Source organism: Bos indicus, chromosome 16 (genome assembly GCF_029378745.1).
Source record: "Bos indicus isolate NIAB-ARS_2022 breed Sahiwal x Tharparkar chromosome 16, NIAB-ARS_B.indTharparkar_mat_pri_1.0, whole genome shotgun sequence".
NCBI classification, from domain to species: Eukaryota; Metazoa; Chordata; class Mammalia; order Artiodactyla; family Bovidae; genus Bos; species Bos indicus.
This window is the reverse complement of record NC_091775.1, coordinates 9,138,229-9,148,100: the sequence shown is the minus strand read 5'-3', so window position 1 is coordinate 9,148,100 and position 9,872 is coordinate 9,138,229.

Sequence of the window (9,872 nt, the reverse complement as noted above, 5' to 3'; positions counted from 1 at the left end):
AACTTAGCATGCATGCATACATGATTTAAAATAATATTGTATTCAGTGAAATACCTACTTAGGGTCAACAGGATGTTTTTACTAGCTAAGTTTTGGAAATATTTCTCCAAACTACTTTTGAATTTTATTTTGATAAGTGTTTGGGGATCTTATTGACTTGTAACAAATACTATAATTTTTAATGGTTTTGCTTTTATCATGAAAAACTCTGAATCATTTGAGTGGTTTCTCTGGGTACTCTCTGCCATCATTTCTCCAGGAAATGTACTCACTTTAACTATTAATTGGAATGGTTAATTGTTGTGTATGAAACACAAGCATGGCAATTTATTGGTGAGATGCTGTAGGTCTTAGTCTTCACTATGGTCTCACAAATTATAATCCATAACAAAACATTTTCCTAAGGATTTCAAGCCTAAAAAGATGATTCTCCCTGCAGAATCTAATGATCTGTCAATCATGGTCATTCTGCTGGCTGAGTAACATAGGAGAAAGGGAAAATGAGTGGACACTCTTGAGTGACATCTCTTCTATACTATTTTAAAAATATATTTGTCTGTAAACTTTTTTGTAAATCGTGATTATATTTGAAAGGTGAGCATTATTTATAATTTGTAAAATTTCAGATACATATTCAATTATGTAAAGTGTAAGTGACATTGAAAATAATCCCCTAGTTTTATCTTCAAAGTATTTATTTTCATGTTTTAAACCAGCCAATTATGTTAGAGAAATTATTTAAAAAGCTAATTTCATGATTGGAGAAATTATCCTAAATGTAAGATGTCCTCTAATTTTGTAAGAAACTAGCCTGCAGATTTTCATTCCCTTAGGCAATGAGGATCTCATTACTGAGACCACCCATGGATGGTGTGATTGAAATTTTGAACCTGTGCATAATCACCTCCTCATTTTGATCTTTTGATGCAAATCTTTAGACAATCATGGAATTATACTAAAAAAGCCTAGGAAGCTCAATTTTACCCCTAAATTGTTCACATTTCATTTTAGCCCCAAGTAAATCTGAAGCACTGCTAATATGCCTATCTTCTCTCAAGGTTTAAAGCATTGTACTCTAAACTTTCTGTGATTGACATATTATTTTATTTTACACATTCTAGGAAGCTTGAGTATCAGGTAATATCATACGTGGAAAACTCTGATTTTAAATAATGTGTTATCTTTTTGATTGATTTTAAAGTCTTAACTTTTTTTCATGCTTACCAATTCTCTTTTAAATTTACTTTTTAATTGAAGGATAATTGCTTATCATCCTATGTTATTTTTGTCAATGTGTTATTAGTTTGCAAATTAGTGGGATTTTTCTTCATTACCTGCTGAGATGAGAATATTATTTAAAATATATATTTTTTGTTTTATATTAAACCAAATTAGCTTTATATTAAAAGAATTGAGTTGTACCTCTTAACATGCCAAAATATTATTTTAAATGAGGAAAATCATCTTCTACAGACACCAGAGATTACTCTCCCATTTGTTATAATTTCCCTTAATTATTATAGATAGAATTGTGAAATTTTATATTTAAATTAAAAAAAATTGCTTTTAAAACAATCATCACATGTTGGTTTGTTAAGAAATATTTTCAAAATTGTCAATTAGCTGTATTAAAGATTATTATGTAAATGTAGGTTACATTAAAAGTTTAATTACTTTTCAATTCAGACTCAGAATCATTTACTATAATAAAGTCTGTATTATATAAACAACATAAGTGATAGCAGTTTTTATAATTATTATTAAGATAAAATAATTAAATGTAATAAATAACTTCCCTGGTGGCTCAATGGTAAATAATCCTCCTCCCAGTGTAGGAGACTTGAGTTTGATTTCTGGGTTGGAAAGATCCCATGGAGAAGTAAGTGGAAACTCACTCTAGTATTCTTGCCTGGAAAATTCCATAGATAGTGGAGCCTACAATGTCAAAGAATATTCAAACTACCACACAATTGTACTCATTAAACATGCTAGCAAGGTAATGATCAAAATCCTTCAAGCTAGGCATCAGTGTTACATGAACTGAGAACTTCCAGATGTACAAGCTGAATTTAGAAAAGGCAGAGCAACTAGAGATCAAATTGCTAACATACGCTGGATCATAGAGAAAGCAAGGGATTCCAGAAAAATATCTGCTTCGTTGAGCTAAAGCCTTTGACTGTGTGGATCACAACAAACTGTGGAATATTCTTCAAGAGATGGGAATACCAGACCACCTTACCTACCTCCTGAGAAACCTCCATGCAGGTCAAGACACAACAGTTAGAACTGGACATGGGACAATGGACTTGTTCAAAATTGGGAAAGGAGTACGTCGAAGCTGTATATTGTCACCCTGCTTATTTAATTTCTATGCAATGTACATCATGCGAAATGCTGGACTAGATGAAGCCCAAGTGGGAATTAAGATTTCTGGGAGAAATATCAATAACATCAAATATGCAGATGACATCACCCTTATGGCAGAAAGCAAAGAGGAACTGAAGAACCTCTTAATGAAGGCAAAATAGGAGAGTGAAAAACTGGCTTAAACCTCAACATTCAAAAAACCGAGATCATGGTATCTGGTCCCATTACCTCATGGCCAATAGATAGGGGGAGAAAAATGGAAACAGTGACAGACTTTATTTCCTTGAGCTCCAAAATGACTGTGGACAGTGACTGCAGCCATGAAATTAAAAAACACTTGCTCCTTGGAAGAAAAGCTGTGACAAACCTATACAGCATTTTAAAAAACAGAGACATCACTTTGCGAACAAAGGTCTGTATATAGTCCAAGCTATGGTTTTTCCAGTAGTCATGCATGGATGTGAGAGTTGGAACATAAAGAAGGCTGAATGCCAAAAAATGGGTGCTTTTGAACTGTGGTGTTGGACAAGACTCTTGAGAGTCCTTTGGACTACAAGGAGAGCAAACCAATCAATCTAAAAGGAAATTAACCCTGATCATAGGAAGAACTGATGCTGAAGGTCCAATACTTTGTCAATCTGTGTAAAGAGCTGACTCATTGGAAGAGAACCTGATGCCAAAAAAAGAGTGAGGGCAAGCAGAGAAGGGGGCAACAGAGGATGAAATTTTGAATGCATCATTGACTCAGTGGACTTGAATTTGAGCAAACTCAGGGAGAGAGTGAAGGACATGAAAGCCTGGTGTGCTTCAGGTCTTAGGGTTGCCAAATGTGGGACACAGTGTGTGACTGAACAAAAACATGTCAGATCTTAGCTCACTGGCCAGGGATTGAACCTACACAACCTGCATTAAGAGGCAAAATCTTAACCACTGGACCACCAGGGAAATCCCCATTTTGAGTTATTTTTTGTGAATTTTGTTAGCTCTCTTTCTAAATTCATTGCTTTTCATGGGGATATCAAGTTGTTCCATCTTAAAGAAACTTTCTTTGCTCCATGTTATTACCTTTGAAGTGAAAGTGAAATTGTTAGTCACTCAGCCCTGTCTGAATCTTTGCAACACCATGGACTGTATCCCGGCAGGCTTCTCTGTCTGTGGAAGGAATTCTCTAGGCAAGAATACTGGAATGGGTAACCATTCCCTTCTCCAGAGGATCTTCCTGACCCAGGGATGAAACCTTGGTCTTCCACATTATAGGCAGATACTTTATCATCTGAGACACTAGTAAAAGTTCAGTAGTCTCTGTTTATCAGGGTCTATTTCTGTACTTCCTATTCTGTACCATTGATCTCTTGGTCCATTCTTTTGCCAGTAACACACTGTCCTAATTACTGTAGCTTTATATTAAATCTTCAAGTTGGTTTACTGTCACTCTTTCAGCTTTGTTCTTCTCATTTAATATTGTGTTGGCTAATCTGGGTCTTTTGCCTCTCCATATGCACTTTTGTGGCTTCCCTGGTGGTGCAGGCTGTAAAAAATATGCCTGCAATATGAGAGACCTGGATTTGATCCCTGGGTTGAGCAGATCCCTTGGTGAAGGGAACGGCTACCCACTCTAGTATTCTTGTCTGGAGAATTCTATGGGCAGAGGAGCCTGGCAGGGTACAGTCCATCAGGTTGCAAAGAGTAAAGAGTCAGACACTACTGAGCAACTTTCACTCATGTACTTTCATGATGCAGTGGTAAAGAAAACACCTGCCAATGCAGGAGACATAAGAGACATGGGTTCTATCCCTGGGTCAGAAAGATTCCTTTGAGTAGGAAATGGCAACCCACTCCAGTTCTTGCCTGGAAAATTTCGTAGACAGAGGATCCTGGCAAGGTGGCTTGCAGTCCATGGGGTTGCAAAGATTCAGACACAAATGAGCATAAGCATGGATGGAATGTAAGTGGTATTGTGCTTTTACTTAAAATCTCACTTGTTCATTGATGAAACATAGAAAAGCAATTGGTTTTGTATACTAATCTTTATTCTGCCACCTTGCTATAATTGCTTATTAGTTTCAGAAGCTTTTTTCCATCCTTTCTGATACTCTAAATTGACAATTAGAGTCATCTGTGAACAAAGAGAGTTTTATTTCCTCCTTCCCAATCAGAAAAATACTTTTTCTTCATGTCTTATTATCCAGGACTTCCAATACAATGTTAAAAAGGAGTGATGAGAAGGTACATCCTTAACTTTATACATGATCTTAGTAGAAAAGCTTCAAGTTTCTCATGCTTAACCATGATGTTAGCTCTAGATTTTGTTGTAAATAGTCTTTATCAAGCTGAGAATGTATCCCTATAGTACTAGTTTGTTGTCGTTGTTTAGTTGCTTAGTCATGTCAGACTCTTTGTGACCCCATAAACTGCAGCATGCCAGGCTTCCCTGTTCTTCACCATCTTCCGGAGTTTACTCAAACTCATGTTCATTGAGTTGGTGAGGCCATCCAACCATCTCATCCTCTGTTGTTCCTTTCTACTCCTGCCTTCAGTCTTTCCCAGCATCAAGGCCTTTTCCAGTGAGTCGGCTCTTTGCATCAGGTAGCCAAAGTATTGGAGACTCAGCATCAGTCCTTCCAAAGAATATTCAGGGTTGATTTCCTTTAGGATTGACTGGTTTGAAATCCTTGCTGTCCAAGGGACTGAACCTTTTTATGATTAATAGGTGTTGGATTTTTTTCAAATGCTTCTCCTCATCTATCAATATGAGAATTTAGTTTTCTTTCTCGACCTGTTAATATAAGTGATTATTTTAATTTTTAATAATTGAATTAGCCTTGCATTCCTGGGATAAATCTCACTGGGTCATAATTTATAGTTATTTTTATATATCATTAGATTATATTTGCCATAGATGTAATTTGAAAATTTTACATCTATGTTCATGAGAGATGCTGGGTATAATTTTCTTGTGAAATTTGTAATTTTAGTGTCATGCTGACCTCATAGAAAGTGTTAAAAAGCAATTTTTCTGTTTATAACCTCTGAAAGAACTGAGAGAGAATTGCTACAATTTCATCCTTAAATATTTGGTAGAATTCACCAATGAACCGAATTGTTCCTTGTGCTTTCCGTTTTGGAAAACTGTTAATTATTGATTCATTTTTAATAATTTAAGCCTATTCAGTAATCTATTTATTTATTTATTTATTTATTTTGAGTTTTGATAGATTAACTTGCTAGGAATTAGTCCATCTTATCCAGGTTATCAAGTATGTGGGCATAGTTATTTCATTTTATTATTTGTCTCATTTCTGTTGTATCTGCAGTAAACTTCCTTCTTTTACTTCTGATATTATGAAAATAAATTTCTATCTGCTCGCTTTTTTTCTTTGTTAGCCTAAGAGCACATTAATTTTATCAATATTTTCCAAAATATCATCTTCTCATTCCATTGATTTTATTTTCAACTTATACTCAGTTTAAACTTTATTCCTCTTATTTTTCTCCCTCTCTCTCTTTTTTTTTTTCATTGTTTTGTGGTGCAAAGTTCTCCTGTTGTTGGAGTTAAAATTTTTCCTCATTTCTTCTATGTACATTTAATACTATAAATGTTCCTCTAAGCACTTCTTTCTTCCATCCCTCAATTTCTGATAAGTAGTTTTTGCTTTTTAAGTTAATTTAAAATATTTTTAATTTTTTTCTTGAAATTTTATTTGACCTGTGTGTTATTTAGACCTGTGTTGTGTACCTGCCATGTATTTGAGGCTTGTCCAGTTATCTTCCTATTACTATTTATTTCTGGTTTAATGTCAAGTAGTCTGAGAGCAAACATTACATTATTTTTATTATTTTAAATTTTCTGTGTTCTTTGGCCCACAGTGTGGTCTGTCTTTGCGAATTTTTATGTGTGCTTGAGAAAAATGTTTATTCTGCTATAGTTGGATGAAGTGGTCTTTGTATGTAAATTTTATCCAGTTAATTGAGTGTGTTGGGGTTTAAAAATTTTTTTGGCATATACTGCTTTACAATATCCTGTTAGTTTCTGCTGTACAATGAAGTGAATCAGATATTTGCATACATATATCCTCTCTTTTTTTAGATCTCCTCCCAATTTAGATCACCAAAGAGCACTAAATAGAATTCAGAGTGGAGGTGATAGCATTCCAGTTGAGCTATTCCAAATCCTGAAAGATGATGCTGTGAAAGTGCTGCACTCAATATGCCAGCAAATTTGGAAAACTCAGCAGTGGCCACAGGACTGGAAAAGGTCAGTTTTCATTCCAATCCCAAAGAAAGGCAATGCCAAAGAATGCTCAAACTACTGCACACTTGCACTCATCTCACACACTAGTAAAGTAATGCTCAAAAATCTCCAAGCCAGGCTTCAGCAATACGTGAACCGTGAACTTCCTGATGTTTAAGCTGGTTTTAGAAAAGACAGAGGAACCAGAGATCAAATTGCCAACATCTGCTGGATCATGGAAAAAGCAAGAGAGTTCCAGAGAAACATCTATTTCTGCTTTATTGACTATGCCAAAGCCTTTAACTGTGTGGATCACAATAAACTGTGGAGAAATCTGAAAGAGATGGGAATATCAGACCACCTGATCTGCCTCTTGAGAAATCTGTATGCAGGTCAGGAAGCAACAGTTAGAACTGGACATGGGACAACAGACTGGTTCCAAAGAGGAAAAGGAGTACATCAAGGCTGTATATTGTCACCCTGCTTATTTAACTTATATGCAGAGTACATCATGAGAAACGCTGGACTGGAAGAAGCACAAGCTGGAATCAAGATTGCTGGGAGAAATATGAATAACCTCAGATATGCAGATAACACCACCCTTATGGCAAAAAGTGAAGAGGAATTCAAAAGCCTCTTGATGAAAGTGAAAGTGGAGAGTGAAAAAGTTGGCTCAAAGCTCAACATTCAGAAAACGAAGATCATTGCATCCAGTCCCATCACTTCATGGGAAATAGATGGAGAAACAGTGGAAACTGTCAGACTTTATTTTTGGGGGGCTCCAAAATCACTGCAGATGGTTACTGCCACCATGAAATTAAAAGACTCTTACTCCTTGGAAGGAAAGTTATGATCAACCTAGACAGCATATTCAAAAGCAGAGACATTACTTTGCCAACAAAAGTTCATCCAGTCAAGGCTGTGGTTTTTCCTGTGGTCATGTATGGATGTGATATTTGGACTGTGAAGAAGGCTGAGCACCGAAGAATTGATGCTTCTGAACTGTGGTGTTGGAGAAGACTCTTGAGAGTCCCTTGGACTACAAGGAGATCCACCCAGTCCATTCTGAAGGAGATCAGCCCTGGCATCTTTGGAAGGAATGATGCTAAAGCTGAAACTGCAGTACTTTGGCCACCGCATGGAAAGAGTTGACTCATTGGAAAAGACTCTGATGCTGGGAGGGATTGGGGGCAGGCAGAGAAAGGGACAACAGAGGATGAGATGGCTGGATGGCATCACTGAGTCGATGGACGTGAGTCTGGGTGAACTCTGGGAATTGGTGATGGACAGGGAGGCCTGGCATGCTGCGATTCATGGTGTCGCAAAGAGTCGGACACAACTGAGCGACTGAACTGAACTGAACTGAAAATCCTACTTTTTAATTTCTAGAGGAGAAAAAAAAAAAAGATGAAAAGGAGTTTTGAACAGAGAGAAACATAAAGAATAGTGAAAATTCCCAGTTCTTATAGAGCTATTAAATAGCTGAAAGACAACACAGTCTCTCTGTCCTTCCTCCTCTGCCCCCGCCACCCTCGCTACAATATTGCTTGCTTTAAAGGTAGGTTTGGGAGATGCAATTCTCTCCAGGGTGGGAGGGATTAGGAGCAAGAGGAGAAGGGGACGACAGAGGATGAGATTGGCTGGATGGCATCATTGACTAGATGGACGTGATCTGAGTGAACTCCGGGAGTTGTTGATGGACAGGGAGGCCTGGCGTGCTGCGATTCATGGGGTTGCAAAGAGTTGGACAAGACTGAGCGACTGATCTGATCTGATCTGATATAGTAGGATCCCATTAGTTATATATTTTTTACCAGTTCAGTTCATTCAGTCATGTCTGACTCTTCTTGACTCCATGAACTGCAGCCCAGCTTCCCTGTCCATCATCAACTTCTGGAGTTTGCTCAAACTCATATCAATCGAGCAGGTGATGCCATCAACCCTCTCATCCTCTCGTCCCCTTCTATTTCTGCCTTCAGTCTTTCCTGGCATCAGATTCTACTCCAATGAGTCAGTTATTTGTATCAGGTGGCCAAAATATTTGAGTTTCAGCTTCAACATCAATCATTTCGATGAATATTCAGGACTGATTTCATTTAGGATTGACTGGTTTGATCTCTTTGCAGTCCGAGGACCTCTGAAGAGTCTTCTCCAACACCACGGTACAAAAGCATCAATTCTTCAGGGCTCAGCCTTCTTTATGGTCCAACTCTCATATCCATACATGAATATGGGGAAATATATAGCTTTGACTAGACAGACCTCTGTCAGCAAAGTAATATCTCTGTTTTTAATATGTTGTCTAGGTTAGTCATAATTTTCTTCCAGGGAACAAGGTTTTTATTTTTATTTTTTTAATTTCATGCCTGCAGTCACCATCTGCAGTGATTTTGGAGCCCCCCAAAATAATGGGGGGCTCTCACTCTTTTCATCGTTTCCCAATCTATTTGTCACCAAGTGATAGGACCAGATGCCATGATTCTAGTTTTTTGAATTTTGAGTATTAAGCCAGCTTTTTCACTCTTCTCTTTCACTTTAATCAAGTTCCTTTCGTCTTTAGGTCTTCTTTGCTTTCTGCCATAAGGGTGGTGTCATATGCATATATAAGGTTATTGATATTTCTCCTGAAAATCTTGATTCCAACTGGTGCTTCATCCAGCCTGGCATTTTGTATGATGTACCTTGCATATATGTTAAACCGGGTGAAATATACAGCCTTGACATAATTCTTTCCCAAAATGGAACCAGTCTGTTGTTTCATGTTTGGTTCTAACTGTTGATTCTTCACCTGCATACATATTTCTCAAGAGGCAGGTAAGGTGGTCTGGTATTCCCATCTCTTGACAAATTTCCCACAGTTTGTTGTGATCCACAGAATCAAATGCTTTGGCATAGTCAATAAAGAAAAAGTAGACTTTTTTCTGGAATTCTCTTTCTTAATGGGACAACAGGTGCTGGCAATTTGATCTCTTGTTCCTGTGCCTTTCCTAAATCCATCTTGAACATCTGGAAGCTCTTGGTTCACATATTGTTGAAGCCTTTCTTAGAGAATTTTGAGCATTATTTTGCTAGTGTGTGAAATGAGTGCAATTGTACAGTAGTTTCAACATTATTTGGCATTGCTTTTCTTTGGTATTGGAATGAAAACAGACTTTTTCCAGTCCTGTGGTTACTGCTGGGTTTTCCAAATTTACTGGCATATTCAGTGCAGCACTTTCACAGCATCTTCTTTTAGGATTTGAAATAGCTCAACTGAAATTCCGTCACCTCTACT